Raw genomic sequence first — 7,270 nt, 5'->3', positions numbered from 1 at the left:
CACACGGTCATACGACGTCGGGCGTGGCATGCCATCATCGCCTTTTGGCAGCACAAACAGTCATACGACGTCGACCGTGGCATGCCATCACCGCCCTTGGGCAGCACACACAGTCGAAAGACGTCGGGCATGGCATGACATCACCGCCTTTGGAAAGCACACACGGTCGAACGACGTTAGGCGTGACATGCCATCACTGACTTTGCACAGCACACACGATCGAATGACGCCGGGCATGGCTTGCCATCATCACCTTTGGGCAGCACAAACGGTCGGACGACATCGGGCGTGGCATGCCATTGTCGCGCTTGGACGTCAAACACGGTCAAACGACGTCGGGCGTGGAATGCCATCACCTGCTTTAGGCAGTACGCACGGTCGACATCGTCGGGCATGGCATGCCATCATGGCCATTGGACACCACACACGATCGAACGAAGTCGGTCATCACATGCCATCATAGCCCTTGAACGGCAACCAAGGTTGAATGACGTCGGGCGTGGCATGCCATCATCGCCTTTGGACTAGCTGACACCATCGGACTGCGTCGTGCGTGGCATGCCATCATCGCACTTGGACGGGAAACACGGTAGAACGACGTCGGGCGTGGCATGCCATAACCGCCCTTCGACAGCACACATGGTTGGATGACGTCGGGCGTGGCATGCCATCATTGCCCTTGGACATCACACACGGTAGGATGACGTCGGGCGTGGCATGAGATCACCGCTCTTGGACTGAACGCATGGTTAGACTACGTCGGGAGTGGCATGACATAACCACCTTTGGACAGCACACACGGTCGAACGACGCATGGCATGGCATGACATCACCGCCCTTGAACTGCACGCACGGTCAGACGACATCGGGCGTGGCATGACATCACCGCCTTTGGACAGCACACACGGTCGGCAACTTTGGGCGTGGCATGACATCTCCGCTCATGGACAGCACGCATGGTGGGACGACATCGGACATGGCATGACATCACCGCCCTTGGGCAGCACACACGGTCAGACTACGTCGGGCGTGGCATGGCATAACCTTCTTTGAACAGCACACACGGTTGAACGACATCGTGCGTGGCATGCCATCATCGCCTTTAGGAAGCACACACGGTTGAATGACATCGGGCGTGGCATACCATCATAGCCCATAGATGGCAAACACGGTCGAACGACGCCGGGCGTGGAATGCCATCATCGCCTTAGGGCCGCACACCCGGTCGAACGACGTCGGGCGTGGCATGCCGTCATGGCCCTTGGACACCACACACAGTCGAACGAAGTCGGGCGTGGAAGGCCATCATATCCCTTGAACGGGAAACAAGGTTGAACGACGCGAGGCGTGGCATGCCATCGTCACCTTTTGACTAGCAGACACACTCAGACGGCGTCAGGGGTGGCATGCCATCATTGCCCTTGGACGGGAAACATGGTCGAACGACGTAGAGCGTGGCATGCCATCAACGCCTTGGGACAGCACACACGGAAGAACGACGTCGGGCGTGGCATGACATCATCACCTTTGGGCAGCACACACGGTTGAACTACGTCGGGCGTGGCATGCCATCATCGCCTTTGGGCAGCACAAATGGTCGAACGACATCGGGCGTGGCATGCCATCATCACCTTTGGGTAGCATACACGGTCGAACGACGTCACGCGTGGCATGCCATAATCGCCTTAAGGCAGCACATACAGTCGAAAGACGTCGGGCGTGGCATGACATCACCGCCTTTGTACAGCACACACGGTAGAACGACGCCGGGCGTGACATGAAATCACCGCCATAGGACATAACACGATAGGACGACGTCGGGCATGGCATGACATTACCGCCCTTGGGCAGCACACACGGTCAGACTACGTCAGGCGTGGCATGACATCACCACCTTTGTACAGCACACACGGTCGAACGACGTCGTGCGTGGCATGCCATCATCGACATTGGGCAGCACACACGGTCGAATGATGTCGGGCGTGGCATACCATCATATCCCGTAGATGGCAAACACGGTCGAACGACGTCGAGCGTGGAATGCCATCATCGCCTTTGGGCAGCACAACCGGTCGAACGATGTCGGGCGTGGCATACCGTCATGGCCCTTTTACACCACACACGGTCTAACGAAGTTGGCATGCCATCATAGCCCTTGAACGGCAAACAAGGTTGAACGACGTGAGGCGTGGCATGCCATTATTGCCTTTGGACAACATGACACACTCAGACGGCGTCGGGTGTGGCATGCCATCATTGCCCTGGGATGGGAAACATGGTCGAACGACGTAGAGCATGGCATGCCATCAACGCCTTGGGACAGCACACACGGAAGAACGACGTCGGGCGTGGCATGACATCATCACCTTTGGGCAGCACACACGGTTGAACTACGTCGGGCGTGGCATGCCATCATCGCCTTTGGGCAGCACAAACGGTTGAACGACGTCGGGTGTGGCATGCCATCATCACCTTTGGGCAGCACAGACGGTCAAACGACGTCGGGCGTGGCATGCCATAATCGCCTAAGGGCCGCACACACAGTCGAAAGACGTCGGGCGTGGCATGACATCACCGTCTTTGGACAGCACAAACGGTCGAACAACGTCGGGCGTGACATGCAATCACCCCATAGGACAGCACACGATCGAACAAAGTCGGGCATGGCATGACATCACCGCCCTTGGGCAGCACACACGGTCAGACTACTTCAGGCGTTGCATGACATCACCGCCTTTGTATAGCACACACGGTCGAACGACGTCGGGCGTGGAATGCCATCATCGCCTTTGGACACCACACACAGTCAAACGACGTCGAGTGTGGCATTCCATTATCGCCTTTGGGCAGCACACACGGTCGAACTACGTCAGGCGTGGCATGCCATCATCGCCTTTGGGAAGCACAAAAAGATGAACGACGTCGGGCGTGGCATGCAAACATCACCTTTGGGCAGCACACACGGTCAAACGACGACGGGCGTGGCATGCCAGAATCGCCTTTGGGAAGCACATGGTCGAAAGACGTCGGGCGTGGCATGACATCACTTTCTTTGGACAGCGCACACGGTCGAACGACGTCGGGCGTGGCATGCCATCATCACCTTTGGGCAGCACAAACGGTCGAACGACGTCGGGCGTGGCATGCCATCTTGCCTTTGAAAAGCACACACGGTCGAACGACGTTGGGCGTGGCATGACATCACCGCCCTTGGACGGCACGCACGGTCAAACAACATCGGGTGTGGCATGATATCACCGCCATAGGACAGCACAAGGTCGGACGACGGGGGGCATGGCATAACATCACCGCCCTTGGGCAACACACACGATTGGACTACGTCAGGCGTGGCATGACATCACCGCCTTTGTACAGCACACACGGTCGAACGACGTCGGGCGTGGCATGCCATCATCGCCTTTGGGCAGCACACACGATCGAACGATGTTTGGCGGGGCATGCCATAATAGCCCATGGACGGCAAACACAGTCGAATGACGTCAGGCGTGACATGCCATCACCGCCTTTGGACAACACACACGGTCGAACGACGTCGGGCGTGGCATGCCATCTTGCCTTTGGGAAGCACACACGATCGAAAGACGTCGGGCGTGGTATGACATAACCGCCTTTGAGCAGCACACACGGTCAAATGACGTCGGGCGTGACACGCCATCACCGCCTTTAGACAGCACACACGCTCGAACGAAGTCAGGCGTGGCATGCCATCATAGCCCTTGAACGGCAAACAAGGTTGAATGACGTCAGGCGTGGCATGCCATCATCGCCTTTGGACTAGCTGACACAGTCGGACGGCGTTGGGCGTGACATGCCATCATCGTCCTTGGACGGGAAACACGGTCGAACGACGTAGAGCGTGACATGCCATCAACGCCGAAGGACAGCACACAAGGAAGGACGACGTCGGGCATGGCATGCTATTATCTCCTTTGGGCAGCACAGACGGTCGGACGACGTCTGGCATAGCATACCATCACATGGTCGGATGACGTCGGGCGTGGCATGCCATCACTGCCCTTGGACAACACACACGGTAGGACGACGTCGGGCGTGGTATGAGATCACCGCTCTTGGACTGCACGCATGGACGGACTACGTCGGGCGTGGCATGACATCACCACCTTTGGACAGCACATACGGTAGAACGATGCGTGGCATGGCATGACATCATCGCACTAGAACTGCATGCACGGTCAGACGACATCAAGCGTGGCATGGCATCACCGCCTTTGGACAGCACACACAGTCGGCAACGTCGGCATCGCCGCTATTGGACAGCATGCATGGTCGGACGACATCGGGCATGGCATGACATCACCGCCCTTGGGCAGCACATACTGTTGGACTACGTCGAGTATGGCATGGCATCACCGCCTTTGGACAGCACACACAGTCGGCAACGTCGGCATCGCCGCTATTGGACAGCACGCATGGTCGGACGACATCGGGCATGGCATGACATCACCGCCCTTGGGCAGCACACACTGTTGGACTACGTCGAGTATGGCATGACATCACCGCCTTTGGACAGCACACACGGTCGAACGATGTCAGGAGTGTCATGCCATCATCGCCTTTGGGCAGCACACACGGTCGAATGACCTCGGCATGGCATGCCATCATAGCCCATGGACGGAGAACACGGTCGAACGACGTCAGTCGTAAAATGCCATTATCACCTTTGGGCAGCACACACGATCGAACGACATCAAGCGTGGCATGCCGTCATGGCCCTTAGACACCACACACAGTCGAACGAATTCGGGCGTGGCGTGCCATCATAGCCCTTGAACGGAAAACAAGGTTGAACGACGTCAGGCGTGGCATGCCATCATCGCCTTTGGACTAGCCGACACAGTCAGACGGCATCAGGCGTGGCATGCCGTCACCGCCCTTGGATGGGAAAAACGGTCGAACGACGTAGAGCGTGACGTGCCATCAATGCCTTGGGACAACACACATGGAAGAACGACATCGGGCGTGGCATTCTATAATCGCCTTTGGGCAGCACAAACGGTCGGACGACGTCGGGCGTGGCATGCCATCACCGCCCTTGGACATCACACACGGTTGGATGACGTCGGCCGTGGCATGCCATCACCGCCCTTCGACAACATACACGGTAGGATGACGTCGGGCGTGGCATGACCTCACCGCCCTTGGGCAGCACACACAGTCGGACTACGTTGGGCATGGCATGACATCACCACCTTTGGATAGCACACACGGTCTAACGACGTCAGGCGTGGCATGCTATCATCGCCTTTGGGCAGCACACAAGATCGAATGACGTCGGGCATGGCATTCCATCATATCCCTTGGACGGCAAACACGGTCGAATGACGTCAGGCGTGACATGCCATCACTGCCTTTGGACAGCACACACGGTCGAACATCGTCGGGTGTCGCATGCCATCATCGCCTTTGGGCAGCTCACACAGTCGAACGACGTCTGGCGTGGCATGCCATTATTTCCTTTGGGCAGCACAAACGGTCGAACGACGTCAGGCGTGGCATGACATCACTGCCCTAGGACTGCACGCATGGTCGAACGACGTCGGGCGTGGCATGACATCACCGCCCTTCGACAGTTGACACGGTCGAACGACGTCGGGCCTGGCATGACATCACTGCCATTGGACGGCACGCATTTTCGAACGACGTCGGGCGTGGCATTACATCACCACCCTTGGGCGTCACACACGGTTGAACGTCGTTGGGCGTGGCATGCCATCATCGCCTTTGGGCCGCACACATAATCGAATGACGTCGGGCATGGCATGTAATCACCGCATTTGGGCAGCACACTTGGTCAAACAACGTCGGGCGTGACATGCCATCACCGCCTTTAGACAGCACACACAATCAAATGACGTCTGGCGTGGCATGCCATCATCCCCTTTGGGTAGCACACACGGTCGAACTACGTCGGACGTGGCATGCCATTATCTCCATTGGGAAGCACAAACGGTAGAACGACGTCGGGCGTGGCATGCCAGAATCGCCTTTGGGCAGCACACACGGTCGAAAGACGTCCAGCGTGGATGACATTACCTCCTTTGGACAGAACATACGGTCGAACAACGTAGAGCGTGGCATGCCATCACCGCCTTGGGACATCACACACGGTCAGACGACGTCGGGTGTGGCATGCTATCATCGCCTTTGGGCAGCACAAACAGTCGGACGACATCGAGTGTGGCATGCCATCACCGCCGTTGGATAGCACAAAAGGTCGGATGATGTCTGGCGTGGCATGCCATCGCCGCCCTTGGACTGCACTCATGGTAGGACGACGTGGGGCATGGCATGAGATCACCGCTCTTGGACTGCACGTATGGTCGGGCATGGCATAACATCACCGCCATAGGACAGCACACGATCGGACGACGTCGGGCATGGCATGACTTCACCGCCCTTGAGCAGCACACACGGTCGGACTACGTCAGGCATGGCATGACATCACTGCCTTTGTACAACACACTCGGTCGAACGACATCGAGCGTGGCATGCCATTATCGCCTTTGGGCAGCACACACGATCGAACGACGTCGGGCGGGGCATGCCAGAATAGCCCATGGACGGCAAACACGGTCGAAAAACGTCTGGCGTGACATGCTATCTTGCCTTTGGGAAGCACACACAGTCGAAAGACATCGGGCGTGGTATGACATCACCGCCTTTGGGCATCACACACAGTCAAACGTCGTCGGGCGTGACATGCCATCATCGCCTTTAGACAGCACAAACGGTCGAACGAAGTCAGGCGTGGCATGCCATCATAGCCCTTGAACGGCAAACAAGGTGGAATGACGTCAGGCGTGGCATGCCATCATCGCCTTTGGACTAGTTGACACAGTCGGACGGCATCGGGCATGGCATGCCATCATCGCACTTGGAGGGGAAACACGGTCGAACGACGTAGAGCGTGGCATGCCATCAACGCCTAAGGACAGCACACAAAGAAGGACGACGTCGGGCGTGGCATGCTATCATCTCCATTGGGTAGCACATACGGTCAGACTACGTCGGGCGTGGCATGAAATCACCTCCCTTAGACAGCACACATGGTCGGATGACGTCGGGCGTGGCATGCCATCATCAACTTTGTGAAGCACAAATGGTCGAACGACACCGATGTGGCATGCCAACATCACCTTTGGGCAGCAGACACGGTCGAACGACGTCGGGCGTGGCATGCCAGCATCGCCTTTGGGAAGCACACACGGTCGAAAGACGTTGAGCGTGG

This window comes from Solanum lycopersicum, chromosome 11 (genome assembly GCF_036512215.1).
Source record: "Solanum lycopersicum chromosome 11, SLM_r2.1".
NCBI lineage: Eukaryota > Viridiplantae > Streptophyta > Magnoliopsida > Solanales > Solanaceae > Solanum > Solanum lycopersicum.
Note: the sequence above shows the minus strand (reverse complement) of the source record.